General features: G+C 46.1%; 1 long non-coding RNA gene across 6 annotated transcripts in view; it reads left to right on the plus strand.

Moving 5' to 3' along the window:
• The window catches only part of LOC115493999 (uncharacterized), a 129,696-nt gene extending 117,549 nt beyond the window's left edge, over nt 1-12,147 (plus strand). For all 6 annotated transcript variants that reach the window (XR_012054277.1, XR_012054278.1, XR_012054276.1 and 3 more), the window contains 4 exons: nt 2,157-2,301; nt 6,329-6,463; nt 10,993-11,138; nt 11,691-12,147. This is a non-coding gene — a long non-coding RNA (uncharacterized lncRNA). The remainder of the gene's footprint in view (nt 1-2,156; nt 2,302-6,328; nt 6,464-10,992; nt 11,139-11,690) is intronic.
• Nucleotides 12,148-15,140: the final 2,993 nt, after the last annotated feature.

Consider the following 15,140-nt stretch of genomic DNA (forward strand, 5'->3'; position numbering starts at 1 on the left):
GGAGGCAGATCCCTCAAAGCAAGGGCTCCTGCTTTGTGTGCTGACTTCTGTCTTTTGGCTGATACAGATTTACTGCTTCTCCCACCTAGTGTACCCTTAAAAAATACCAGTGTTCTCTGATAATGGGCCTAAATGCTGTTGCAGCTGATAAGGGTGATAAAATCACCCATGCACACTGCCATGGCAACCTGCGGCTCTTCGGTCTTGATGCGTGTCTGCTCTTTGGTATGAGTGCAGATGTCTGGGTTTGTTTGAGACTCAGCCTGGGAATCACCTGAGTCTGGAGGATTTGTTTTCTGTTATGAGCTCTGACATGGATGTGGAGCCACTGAACGGCTCCTTGTCTTGCTGGCCACCCTCAGTGTGGAGCAGAGCATGCTTCCCCTTGTACCTTGCTGGAGCCCTGGCAGTGCAAATTGCATCTTGAAAGATTTGTCAGTGCCAGGAAAGAGGCTTCCGAAATAGAAATTTGTTTCCAAATGAATTCCATAATGGTTGTCAAGAGAAACTGCTGAGTGTCTGCTCCCAGGTCTGCCATCGTGCAATGCGTGTGTAGATCCAGAGTCCTCCCTGCAGTGACCACAGGATCCCTTAGAGATCTTGTGGTCATCCTGGACAGGTAACATTCCAGCTAGAGAAGTCCCAACAGTTGAGTGGCATTCTGATGTACTGCTCTTGGTAGCAACCATTAGCCAAACTCCACTGCATTTGTTTGAGTTTTTTCCATCCCTCATTATTGTAGATGTAAGAATATGTCCTGTCAAACCATGTCTGTTAAGTGGTGAAGAGAGAATGTGGATTGCCTAAGCTTCCAGCACAGAAGTGGTGCTGCTGTGACAGAGAGTATTTGCCAGGACCTTTGGAGCTCAAAGACACCGACAGAGATGTTTGTGAAGTGCACAAGTATAGAAATGCTGCATGAAACCATGGTCTGGGTTGTGCTGAATATCCCTATATGACCAAATGAAATGCTGGCATGTAAGGGAAGCTTAGGCACACTATCAGCCTCCTCTGATTATTGTCAGTATTAAGCCCAGATTGGCAACACCAGGTCAGGTAGTCACCCAGGATGGTGGGGACTTGCTATTTCAGTGAGGAAATAAGACAAAGCAGCACTGGGGAAGTTGTCACACAGAGAGGACAACTGGGATGTTGTTTCCCACCACCCAAGCTCAGGCCTTCTCCTCTTCTTGCCTCAGGTGTGGCTTCTTCTCCTAGCCCTACAGCATCACTCAGCTTAAGGAAAGAATGGTAGCTTGGGTGGGGAGATAAAAGAAGAAATGTTATTTCATTGACCAGTGTCAACAAACTATATGGAAAGAAGAAAAAGAGGATGGATGGAAGGAATCCAGCTGTCTTCTTCTGCAGAGAAGAAATCTCTTTGTAGCATTGAGGCTGCTTCCAGGGTTCATGATTCAGCTTTCAGGTCAGTTGTTGGTAGTTAGGATGTTTTCATTTTGACTTCTTCTGTTGACAAGGCAGTAAGAGCTCTGTGAGAACGCGTATCTCTCCATCACATATGACTAATTGTACTGGGACAGCCGTGAGCGCAATAACACTTCTGTTTTCCTCCAGAACAGCTCCATTACAGACTGCCTGGTAGCTGAGCCCCAGCAAGTGTTTTTGCAGTTTTGCTGATTGTGCAGCCCAGATAACCTGTGAGAGAGCAAACATGGAAAGTGTTGAATATTCAGCTCAAAAAACAGAAAACAGACTTGTTTCGCTGCTTGTCTGAACTGAGCTTTTAAGTGCGTGTTGTCAGTGCTTTTCAGGAAAGTCATCTCGTCTGGGACACGTCATCTGGCAGCGAAGTGCTCCCATTTAGGGACAGCCATCAAGAGTTCTGCAAAGGCCAGGGCTCATGGCTAGGCGCTGTTGTCTTTGCAGCTTAGTTTTGTGTTTTACTTTTCCCGTCTCCTTGGAGAGCAAAACCCAATCTGTGCAAAACAGATGCAATTTTAAACAAGATTTGTCTTAGTCTTACACTCAAAAAACTGTCTCCAAAAGAGCCAGTGCATAGCAGAAGCTAGCAGAAGACTTTCTCCAGATGTTTGCTGCTGTTCATCCTATTTCTGCAGCAACCCAGGAGTTTTGGTGCAATGTAAGTACTGAATATAAATTTCTTGGCATTAAACTAGTTGTCTTCTGTTCCTTAGGGAAACAGCTGTATTTATGCATGAAAACCACACTCTCATTCCTCAAGAAGTGTGTTGGCATAGATGAGCCTCTGACCTTGATGTATCAGCTCAGTGGTCAACAGCCTTATGCAGAAAGAGCTTTGGTGTGCAACTCTTCCACTTGGTGAGTTTAATCTATGTATGGATTACAACAGAATGTTCTCTACAAGAGGCTATGCAGGTTTAAATCTGCCCTTTCTTTGATGAAATCATTGCTTGCTCCTCAAGGAGATTTGTGATATCTAGAATCTGCATTCTGAGTGTGCAGGTGGGCAGTCTGTCCAACATAGGGAGATAGCAGAGATCTGTGTGACTCTTCCTCTGTCCCTTTTCCCTAGGAGAGAAGCCAGTTTTCCTTCCTGCAGCAAGGCACCTCTTCTGATTTAGGAGCGCAAGACAACTTGTGTCATGATGCTGTCACAAGGCCATAGTTTCTGCCTGGGTGTTAGAGAACACCCAGAATCAGTAGGAGAAGGATGATGCACCATGAGGTAGCCAGTCAGTGCAGACCTTCTGAGGGCTTTGATTTCTCATAACAAATTCACCAAAGGTCCACTTCAGTCTATTTCTCCTTTCCTTGCTATGTTGGCTTTGTTGTTTGTTGTTTGTTTTTGGAAGACAGGAGTTACCTAAGGAGCTCTGGGCAACTGAGTAGAGGAGCTGAGCTTGGGATGTGAACTTGGCAGCTGCAGACACCAAGGAGGAAACTGCTCTCCTGAAAGTGTGAGGAATCTCTGGACACAGACAGAGTGTGCATGGCATTGTGACTGTGATCTGCCTGGATGAGTGCTCTGATGATGCCCCTTGCAGGGGCTAATGCATGTGTCTGCAGCTCTTAAAAATAAGGGTGTTGCCCAATGTCCCTGTCAGCCTTGAGCATAGTTCCCGTCATTCCTGCTGGATGCCCTGCGGTGGGAAGAGCAGGCATGCTGGCTGCCAGTTCAGGTCTAAAAATGATGTCTGTGCAAAGTCCATCCTTGTCTGGACTCCAAGGGGCTGCTGTGCACAAGGCCTTCACACAGTTTCCTTAACAGGCTCCTTTTCACTTTTTCCAGGGACTTGCACTGTGCTTCATTTCAGAGTGATCCAGTGAATTAACATATTGTTGCTGCTGCCTGGGTAATTGCATGCCCGGGGTCTGCTCTGCTCCAGCACAGTCTTCCCACTTCCCAGACAGAAAGCATCCTTCTCCTTTGGCAAACAAAGATGCAAAGTATTGCCCTGAGGCCTAGCTCAAAGGCTGGAGGAATGAGAGGGTAGAAAGAGGAGCTGTTTCTGAAAGTATATCTGGCTTCAAGAGCTTACCTATCAATGAGGAGTTGGAGATGGTGTTTTTCAGTCTTTATTTCTCTACAGAAGTACTAATTTTGACTGAAGCTGTGGTTTTCTTGGTGATTTATGCAGGCATTGGTATGGGTGCAGTTGCAGAAATTTAGTTTAGCACAAGTCACCATGAGGACTCAGAACTGCTTGAAATGAGCTGTCCTGGGTCACACAGGAATTTCAGCAGAAGTTGAAACTGAGTGGTCTGATACTCTCTTTGTACTGAAAATAAAACTCTTTGAATAGGTAACTGTAAAAATTCTTGCTGGTCTCACTTCCAAGTACAAAAAAATTCACATGTGGAGAAACCTTTAGAGCCTCTAAGTTCCTGTGAGGCAAGACCACATCTCAGAACACTTTGGTGAGCATATTATCGAAATGGGGTGGGTTTCCTAATGCAGATGCAAGTTTGCATTTTTGAAAGATGATATTTGGTCGGGACTGACTTCTGGTGGGGAGCTGGCATCCCTTAGTCAATAGTCTCCAAAAAGAAGTGTGGTTATGTGCAACATGAGGAGGGCAGCTTTACCTCCTAGCACAGGTTGGCTATCAAACAGATGCATTAAGAGGAGGGGGAGCATCCAAACTCAGAGATAGTGGGGAGATAGTTGATTTATAGCCCTACCACTATCTTTCTTGGTGACCTGGAGTAAGAGGATGAACTTCTCCTTTTCCACCTCCTCCTCTGCTGCCCACCCAGCACATGTGGCAATTGCCTTGTAGTTTCTATGGGTCCTTCTAAAAAGTTGGAACTTGGTAGTGCTGTCTGTAAAGTCCCTTTTCATCTTCTCAGTTGTGAACATTTCCTGTCCATTAGCAACATAAGCTGTTTTGACTGAAAGGAAGAGATTTTTCCAACACTCTTTTTGACACAAGGGATGGAGAGGATGATGTGGCCATGTTGACAGTGTAGCTGGGTCATCCTGCACCAGAGCCATGCAGTCTGTGGGGCAGAGGGAAGGCTTCTTGAGGCATCTCCATCCTCTGGAATAGAGGCTGCAGCCTTGGGTAGTATATGGAGAGCCCTTTTGTGATTGGCCTAGCCACGGGCCTTAGGGAATCCCACTTGTTCTGTAACATGTGTGTGTATTTATGCACACACACAAGGAAGAAGGATGGACATGTGTGTGCTGCAGGTGGGACATGGACAAAGGTTCCTTTGCCACTGGCACCCCAGCTGAGAGGAGCAGTTGCATGTGGGCCACTGTGGGACCGCATGCAGGACTGGAGTTTGTTGTGTCCTGAGAGGAACATAGGCACAGTGCCCAGGGATGCCTTCTGGGCCTTCGTGGTCTTGGATGTGGTTTCTCTAACTCTTTCACTTGGGGGACATCCCAGTCCCCGAGTGCTGAGTGATTCCCACCCTTCCTCCAAAGCTCTTGCACGGGTGGCAGTTAGGAGATGTAGGACAATACAGGCTGAAAGGGATCTTGGGTGGGTCAGCTGTGAGATCAGACCAGGCTGTTTGTGACTTTGGGCAAGTCCTGCTTTCGGTGAACTAGGCTGTGTTCCCAGTGACCTCTCTGCAGGTGCTGGGGCTGCTGCTGCATCCCTCAAAGCCATCTCTTGCTCTGGCTGAACAAGCCCAGCTCCCATAGCCTCTTCTCTTTGGGCAAGTCACCAGTGCTCCTCCACTGCACTTGATCCAGTTTGTCCCTGTGTTTCTTGTACCAAAACAAGATGCAGTGTCTAGATGGGCTCTAATGAGTGCTGAGATCTCCTGGCTGTTTCTGCTCCTGCAGCCCAGTATGCTGTTGGTCTTTGCTGCAGTTTCTTTCCTAAGGTCCAGGTGGCTTGTGGTCCCAACAACTGTCCCAGCCCTTGAGGAGTGGCAGAGCTGCTGGGACATGGGGCTGTGCCTAGATGATTGCTTAAATAGGACCCCGTAACTGTGCTTGGAAAGCCTGAGTGTTTCTCAGCAGCCAGGAGGGAAGAGGAACACAGAGGAGCCCTATGGTGGCAAAGCTTCTTCTCCCTGCTAATGGTGTGGACTCCCATAGGGAGAGACACAGAGCCCAGACAGATGAGTTCTACAGAAAAAAAGAAAAGAGGTGTAGTGGTATAACTACCACTGTCCCACTTACTCATCTGGAAAGCAAGATTTTACTCGCTGCTCTGCTTGCCGTGGGCCTGTGACTCTTGATGGCCATGGACTGCTGAGGTCCTGCAATACCAGTGCACAGGGCTGTGGAACCTACTTCACTGTGCTCGCTGCTGGGCTTGCACCACGACCCCTGGAGCCATGTGCAGAGGAATAGTGTGTATCTATGTATGTATGCCATACTCAAGCAAAATGCTGCAATTCTGTGCTGTGCTGCCAAGTTGGTGTGTGAGTTTCAAAGCAGCAACCTATATTTTTGAAGCTCCAAGAGCCTTGGGAAAAGATCTATTTTTTTATGCTGTACTAATTTAATAAATGTCTTTTTTTAGTATAGGAAGGTAGCAGTAAAAGACAAAAAGGAGAAAAAAATGACAGAAAGACCTGTACAATAACTTTAAAGATTTTCTGCTTTTCCGTTCATGTTCTTTTCAGGAAATGAAACTGGCTATATATGGTATAGGATTGAAACCACATATCACAAGCCATTGTCAAGTTCATGAAGTGACCACATTGAAAAAGTAGTGAAAAATGGGTTCTTACTGGTGCCTTCCTAGCCTGTAGGAATCGTGGCTGCGGCTTGTGATTGTAGTAGGGTGAAGATTTGCATTTTCAAGTTGGCGGTTTTCCTTTTTGCTCTTCCACTTCCTACAAACTAATTTAATGCAGTGTTAATTGTGAATCTAGAATGCAAATCGACTCACCTGCTTGTTTTTTCTTTCATTTTCAGATTTTCTAAGTATGGAAGCTCTCCTGAGGAGCTGCATTGTCTGCTGCTGGCCCTGGGATGGGATGCAGAGCGAGGAGTGAAGAAGAGCTGTGCCAGTGCTTTTGTGAGGAGAGGGGCTTTCTGGCATGTCATACGGTAATATGACATTTTACTCTTGGCGTCAAAAATCCTTATCCTTCTTGGTTTTTTTTTTTTTTTCAGGACAGATGCTATTTCCTGTTAGAGATGCTTTGTATGCAAATCAAGGTGACACGACAAGAGAAAAGTCCTGAAAGCAATCACACCGATAAACTCAGCCCACTGGGGAATTCCTGCTTATCATTTATCTTTTGTTTTTTCAGTTCTGTACAAGATACTTCTTTGCCTGTGCTTTCTTACAGTCTTTAATGTTTGTCCTGCCAGACCTCTTGCTTAGGAATTACAGTGCTTGCATTTTTCAGGGCTCTGTGTCAATCTGCACAAACAAAAGGCAGTAAGTGCTGGATATTGGGGTTAACAGTCCCTGTGTTTCAGCTTGATCTTGCATTGATCTGGTGCTTTCTTAAGTTCAAGCCAGACATGAGCCTCACATTACAGATTGCCTGTAGTGATGATCTATTGGAAAAGTGATCCCAGAAACCTCAGGAATTGCCTGTAGTGATGATCTATTGGAAAAGTGATCCCAGAAACCTCAGGAATGAAAAAAAAAAAAAGAGAGATAAAAAGCAAAAAGAAGCCAGCAAAAATTTTACCTAGTAACTTAAATAGGAACTGGATTTGACCTCAAGAGATGGTGTGGGCAGCACTGCACTAATGCAGTAACACAAATTGATCACCTCATTGCTCCAGCAAGGCAAACTCACATAGAATCACAGACTAGTTTGGGAAGGGATTTCAAAGATCATCTAGTTGAACTCCCTTGCCATAGGCAGGGAGACCTTCTATCAGACCAGGTTGCTCAGGGCCCTTTCCAACCTGGCCTTGAACACTCCAGGGGTTGGGCATCCACAACTTCCCTGGACATCTGCTCAGCCTGTGCTGAGGTGTCCCTGTAAGTGGATGGTGCTGCTCAAAGCCTTGCTCTCACCAGGCTGCCACCCTGCTGATGTTACAACAGGCTGTCAGGGTGAAAAAAAGACTCAGAAACAGAAAAGGATGTGTCAGAGAGCTGCAGAACGGCATTGCCAAAGAACATTTTCTGCGTGTCCAGAGATAGCCGCTGCAGCCCAGGTCTTGTTGAATCATGCTGTGGTTGTTCTGGCTTTTGTGTGGGTAACAGTGATAATCATTGTGTGTGGTGTTGGGTTTTATTATTTCTTTTTATTTTTCCTTAAATGTAAAATTAACAGTCAAATTGGCATTGGTGAGGCAGCAAGCCTGGTGCAGCTTTTATCTATCCCGAACCTCGGAACAAAGGAGGGGAGGAAAATGGCTTGACCAGTTTGGCAGCCGTGCACGTAACGGTCCTGGAGTTCAAAGCAAAGGGCACAACAGTCAGATACCCAAACCCGCCTGGGCTTTGGCTGATAAGTCACATTTCAAAGTAAAAGGCAATCCTGCAGGGGCTCTGCTGAGTGCCTAAAACTCCAGTGCTGAGTCTTCTTTAAAAGGGGATTTCATAAGGAGTAATATGAACAGAAATGGCTCTTTTGTGGTTTTGCACATTCCAGGCATGCCAGGACTGTTCCTGTCAAGGATGGGCGGTCTCTGGGGTTTTGGGTTCTTTTTCTTTTTTTTCTTTTTTTTTTTTTTTAATTTTTTCCCCAAATATTTGCCACAAACTAGCAGCTGAAAGGGTGAAAAATAAATAAGAGTTGCAAAATCATTACAGTAGCAGTAATGAAACTGTGAAGCTTATACTTCAGTTGGCTGTGGGGTTTCACTCCATCTTCTGCACTGTTCTGCTGTGAGGATTACTACTTTTACCTGCTATGTCCACTTCAGGATGGATGATTTTGAAAGCAGAGCTTTAACTGCTTGAAGTTGGTTACCCAGGACTTCAAAAAGCAGTGCTTTTGGCTTTTTCACCAGGAATACCTTCAGAGTCGGAACCATGGGACCAAAATACTAATCCTGAGAATTTGTTCTCAGCCCAAGTTTGACCGGAGCACAAATACAGACAGAGAGAGAAAGCATCTCTTTGAAAGTGGCAATAGAAGTGACACTGTTGGAGTGAACCTTCTGGCCTGGTTTTATTAAATGTGAATATGGTTACTTAGTGGTGAACAGGAATGGATGGTGGAGTGCATTTAGGAGATAGGTCCTGAAGCCCCCTCCCATCCTTCCCAACACAGGGAAGTCTCAAGGCTGTTGCCTGGCCTGTTTTGGGTCTGTGGGTGGAGGAACTTAATCCCCAAGGTTGCCATCAAATGCTGCCCTTACAAGATACAAGGAAGAAGTGCTTGTGGTAGTTCTGTGCTCAACATACATATTTTTCATCTTAGACAAGTCTGGTCTTCTAGCCTTCTGGACTGCTGCCATTTTGGGTTTGGGAAATTTTTTTTTTCTTTTTTTCTCCATCAGTGCTAACAATCACAGAATTTTGGAAACAAAAAGTCATAAGGGGGGTGTTCAGTGGTGAGCTCTTTTTACTAGGCTGATCTTTTTGGAGTTGGTTTTGAGGTGGATTTTGTTCTGTCCACTCAGTGTCTCTGCTGTGAAAATATTTATTGCTGTGAAACTGTAGCAAGCTTTATAAGTGGCAGGAAAAAACACTTTTGTAACCAAACAAATGTGCTTTCCCTACAAGTCACACAGGTGAAAAATTTGGAATTTTTTTGTTTTGTTCCGAAACAGTTTTTCCACTGTGTTATCTGGAGTGGGAAAATGAGTGGACCTTGCATTTTAATATAGATTTAATCTATGTAATCACAACAGAAGTGTACGTAAAGATTCTCTGTTATTCTGCTTTTTCTATGTATTTGCTTAGTGGTTTTGTGCCTTAGAATCTCTGTTTTTCTTCTTTTTGATGGTTTGAGAGTTTTGATAGAGACAACAAAAGTGCTTAAAAGTGTTAAGGTCCTTGGGAAGGCTACAAAAGTTATGCAACGGTGAAGAGATGCAGGCAACCTGTAGAAGAGCCAGATTTTGACAGCATGGGAAGTGGTTAGCGCCTCATTGGACATCCTCACATCAAAGCTGGACAGTGGGTTGCTTGAAATACTCTGTTTGAACCACAAATTGCTGGGCTTTGGGCAGAAATCACTGTATGAAATTCTGTGGTCTTTATTAGTCAGGCGGATAGACAATAATTTTGCTGGTTTCTCGCAGAGAATTTATGAATCACATAGTCAGGGTGTTCTGGGGGGAGTTTGAGTTTCCATGAAAAGTTTGCTGTGGAAGCATGCAGACAGCAAACCCATCTGTTCTCTTGTCCTTTCATCGTACTGTGTTGCTTTTGAATTGTTCCAGGAGGATGAAATTGGGCTTGTTATTTAAATTTCAGTATGGGTGGCCAGAGCAACTCTACCTTGGTTTTTATGGACCTCCAGGAATGGATGGTGCCTTATGCCAGCCCTGATTTAACAAACACCTGAGGACCGACTCAGCACTGCAGCATAGCCCATGGGAACTGTGTGCCATGGATCCTGCAGCAAGGCAGTGTCTGGGAATATCTCCTCGCACTCTTTAGTAGTAAGGATGTAATCAGCTCTTGTAGGCTGGTATCTGATTAAACAGCACAGTGTGGAAAAAATATCAATCCCACACTTGTTTAGGCAGTTGAACGTGTGTAGTTGGCAACAAAGAATTCAGGTTCTGTCTGAAGTGTGTGTGAGTCCATCTGGGGAGCACAGTGTCGGGGAGAGAGTCCGTGGGATCCTCGTGATGGAGCTGTGAGACAGAAAGGAACCCTACAACTCTGGAGAGCAAGTAGGAGCAGGGGTGTGACTTGTGACTTTGTCCTTTTAAAGGGGGACACACTGCCTGGTGTCTGTAGGGAAGAAGGGAGGGGAAGTGCCAGGAAGAATTCACGGCAAGCCGCAGATGACTTGGGCTTGCTTTGACTCCAGGCATGAGGAGTGCAATGAATTTGGTTAATTGGGATGAAGGCTGGCAAGGGGGTGATTTGACTGCCACATCTACAGGAAGAAAGTTTTGATCAGAGGTTTGGGGTAAGGAGGAACCCTTTGAATTTTTATGTCCTTTTCCAGATTTTAGAGGAAATGTCTCTCTAGCATTGCAGGTTTAGTTTAAAATATTTGGCTTATTATGTAGAGATCCTGGGTGAAAGGGACTGATATGCAGTGTAGTGAAGGCAGGATGGATATTTTTGGGTCTTTCAGCCTTTATGCTCAAAACTCTGGTACTCCCCAGCACCTTCTTCCCTCAAAGAAGGGAAGCACCTTCTACCCCTCCCTGGGGTAGAGGAGTTCTGCCACAATGCTGGGCATAGCATAAACTGTCAGGACAAAACGCTTCAGAGCCATCGTGTCTCAAGACAGGTGTCTTAAGATAGCTGGCTTTCCCTCTGGTAATGGCTATTGTCCTCCAGCAGCTACATGGGAGACCAGAAATCTGGCTGAGGTGTGGACTCCTGTGCTTTGGATGTCTGAAGCTGCGTGAGGTGAACGCCCCTCTCACTACCTGTGTGCATGATGAGTTTGTGGAATAAAGAACCTAACAAAGAGCTGTCTGACACCACTTGAGATGAAAATAATATGGAAACCTTAATAATCTCTCTGCAGCTGAGCAGTCCCTGGAGGTTCTGTAGCAAACCTGACCCACTTGCTGAACCCCAGCAGTGCAGCACTGGGCACTCCTCTGCCTGCCTTCAGAAGAATGAAAGGACAGCAGTATGAAAAGAGACAAGTACAGGGCACAGCAATCAGTGGTAAGTCTTTAGTAAGAAAGAGCTGGAGTATTTTGTTTGCTATTAAAAGCAAACCCACCTTCTGCAGCATTTCTCTTTGTGAGGTGCTCAGAAAGGAGGGAGGTGTTGGCAGAGGTTTGTTTTCAGCCTGATTGAATGTTTTCCCAGTTCTTTCCCTGAACTCCAGTTCATCCCACCCCAGTCTTTCCAGCCATGCCATGCTGGGAAGCAGCTGTGAGCTCATCCTCAGGGCTGAGTTCTAACATGGTAACTGTCCTGGGGTCAGTTTCTTTGCAGGGATGGGGGGAGGGCTCTTGCCACTGGTAAGAAGCAGCTTGACTCTTTTGCCAGTTGTCTCAGTTTACTGTCAGGATGGCTTCCCATGATGGTTCATCATGAGCCCAGCCTCCCTTTTCTAGGCTCCCCAGAGGTGTTACCACTTTGCCTTGGCTTCATATTAGGGCATCTGAGTGGATAAAGTGGGTAAAAATCAAACCCAAAACCTCTGGACTTTGGGAAGATGATAGCAGTGGACTATTAGTAGCAAACTGTAACCCATATCCCCATTCCCAGGTAGGTGTTGCTGAGAAGATGGTTCCCATGTGCTCCTCAGAAGGGCTGCTGAGCTGCCAGACAAGCACCAGGCTTTCCCCTTCCTGCATGTACCTGTCCTGCTGGCTGCAGCCCCTGCTGGACTCTGGGAGGATGCAAGGCTCTGGCTCTTTAAATGGCTGTCCAGAAGAGTGAGGGAAAACCTCCCTGGACACAAACCACATTGATTTGCTGGTGTTGTTTCTTGTTGTTTTTTCTTTTGGCTGTCTGAAAAACTAAGTACAAACCTCTTTCACCTATTTGACATTAATTCACTAATGGATGGCAGAAGGTTTCATGTTTGATTTTTATCTGAAAAAGTGATAATGCAATTATAAACCTCTCATCCATTATGTATCTTTGAACCATGTGAAAAGTGTGAATTTTTACAGAAAATGTGAGAGTGGTGGGGGTTGTGGAATAAACTTTTTTGCCTGAATTTTATTCTAAGTTTTGAATTAATGAGATGTATTTAATGGGTCTGAGAAAGCTGTGATTTTTCTCCTTTTCTTCCTGCAGTGTTGGGGTTTTTTATTCTTCTTGGGGGGCTTTTTGGGGTGTTGCTGTTGTTTAGCTTTTTTTGTAAACAAAATATTTACTCCACAAGTTAAAAGGTTTCTCATAAACAAATTAATGTCAAAAGAAAATTAAGGATGAGGAGAGACCAGACATCGGGTTTTAGTTACTTCCTATTTTTTCCTTTTAACTTCAGCAAAATGGCAATGATTTCATTTTGACCCACTTTCAAATCACATTAGCAAATGAATACAGAATGGAAAGGACAATCACGTGAACTTCAAAAATGAAGCAGGTCAGGACAGGAGAGAACAGCAGCAATCCTGCTCTGACCATCTGCCTGGACTGGGGTGTTTTAGTGTATCCTACAACATTTTTTGTGTCATCAATAACAAATATCCAGTGATTGGAAGGGGATAAGGAAAAAGAAGCCCTCAGTGCTTTGCCCATTTTCCTTGGCTCCCTTTCAGGTGTCAGCAGCCTGCATCTCACAGTCACTGCAGCTGCATTGAGCACCTTGTTCTTGTGTAGAGCACATCAGTGCAGATGAGTGCAAGAGGGTGCTTGCTCTGGTCCCTGAGCTCTGGAGCCTGCCAAGGCTGAGCACAAAAGCCTCACCCAGAGGGAGGGTACATCATCTTCAGTTAGCAGCAGGGAGCTTGTTGCAATACTCTCAGGGCCCACTGAGGTCCCTCACATCTCTCCTGGCTTGTGAGAGGATGGACCTTTGGCTGTGATTCTTCCAAGATTCTGCTGAGCTGCTCTTCTCCACAACAGGTCTGCCTTTGCAGGGAAGGCATGCCAGCAGCTTCCTCTGGGGTTGGAAAAGTCACCTCCACAGTTACTCTCTTCCTGGAGAAGCACGTTTGATTTACCTTAGGAAATTAGAGCTGCTTTATTGACCTTGATGGATCTATGCTGTGTGGTTTGTGTTTGGTTCAGGAGAGTTCAGTGGCATTTCTTAATCACTACCAAAACTGTTCACTGTGTGGTAACTTCAGCATTCCCAGCTTTGGCCTTAGAGCAGAAGCAGCAGTGCTTTTTCTTCCGTGAGTCCCTGACTTTTTTCTGGCACTTGTCAGGTGTAAGGAAGGGTGATCTTGGTGTTACATCTCCTGAGACCTTCCTCACTGTTATCCTCAGCCAGTGCCTAGGAAAGATGTAACATGAGCTGGTTATCTATGAAAAAGGACTGTTTCTGAATGATTGATATGTGGGAATATTCCAGTTTCTGCCTGTCTGCTTTTGTCACTGTGAGACTGAGGCATCACCTCTGTCTTCTGTCCTTATTCCCATTTTGGTGAATGGCTGGCTGAGGAGCTGCAGAAAAAGTAACAAACCCAGGAGACATTGGATGCTGATACAGCTCCCCAGGGTTTGGAGTGATGCTGCTGGGGGTGCCCAGCCTTGGGTGAGCATGTCAGTGACACCCTTGCAGTGGCTCTCTCCTGCTGCCTGGGACCTTGTAGCTTCAGGGTATGAGTTACTACCAAAATTTAACACTGTCTCAGCCAAGTCAACAAAGAACTATCACTCTCTGCTCATAACTGGAGGGAGATATGGCTCTGCTTGGCTTCTCGAGGGCTGCCTAGATTTGTGCACAACTCCATATCCAAAGCCTCCCTTTTCCTGGTGCCTGACCACCAGGTGACAAGCAGAGGTACAAAATCCCTGTCCCCAGCCATCTGCAGAGAGAGGAGTTACCCAGGGACCAGCCCTGGCATTGCTCCCTGAAACTCCATGGAAGTCCTACTGCTTCCAGATGTCCTGCCTGTCCCTTGCATGTCCAGTCATCTTTATTAAACCTCTGCAGCAGACTGGGATTGGGAATCAAAGGGATAAAGCACAGTTTGGGGTCTGTGAATGGTTGCAGAAACCTGGGGCAGGGAGATGGGAGCAAGGAGTGATAATGTGCTAAGCCACTGCAGGTGCTGGATCAACAGAGGGTGAACCAGCCCCTTGCTGCCCTCCCACCAGCAGGCTCCCGCAGAGATGTGCGATTCAAGCAGCAGAGACCTGAGGGGGACTTGCTCCTGGCTTGTGGCACCTCCTCTTGCCCTGGTTGGCAGCCATCACTGGATGTGTTGCCTCATGCCAAACTCATTCATAGATGTCTAATCCTCTGCAGCCAGCCAGCTCGGTGGCGAGGACTTCCTTCCAGGAGCCAGATACGTCAGTACCATTATACGTGTGGGTCTTGAGTGACTTGTGCAAGGCCAGGCAGCAAACTTGTGGCTGAGCAGGTGTTGAAAACCAGCTCTCCCAAGCTTTGAGTTGGCAGCCTTTCCACCAGGAAATCCTTCATTTAACTTTCCACCACAGCAGATGGGCTTGCATGGATGTAGGAGGGAAGGCTCCATGCTCTTGTGCATTTCTTCCCATCCTCCTTCACCTCCTTACACTTCTCCCTGAAGGCATCTTCTCTCAGGGTGAAGAAATACTGTTCAGTGTCTAGAAGAGAGTAGAAAGGGAGCTGGATTGCCTCTGGCACCACGAACTGAAGAAGAGAATGGAATAGTTTTGGGCAAGGTTCAAGGCAGGTCATGCAAGTTTGCAAACAGTTTCTGCAGGGCTCCATCAGCAGCTCTTATCCATGAGAGCCTGTCAGGTGTAGCAGCAGGTTTCTCTGCCACCCCTCACACCTCTCTCCTTCAAAGCAGTCACAAACTGCCCTGGAACAGGCTGACCTTCGGGATAATTATTTCTGCTTTTTTTCCCCCCAAGGCAGGGTCACCTGAGTAAAAGCTGAGGAAAGCTAAAGCAACCTCAGCTTTTTGTCAGTTTTCCTTGCAACAGTGACAGGGCTGTTGTTCTGCTCTTGGCATTAAGTAAGAAATCAGTGTTACCATGGGAGCAAACTCCCAAACAGGTGGCGATCACACACATATTAACCTGAACCAGTGCAAGAGGCACCAC

This window comes from Taeniopygia guttata, chromosome 2 (genome assembly GCF_048771995.1).
Source record: "Taeniopygia guttata chromosome 2, bTaeGut7.mat, whole genome shotgun sequence".
Classification (NCBI taxonomy): Eukaryota; Metazoa; Chordata; class Aves; order Passeriformes; family Estrildidae; genus Taeniopygia; species Taeniopygia guttata.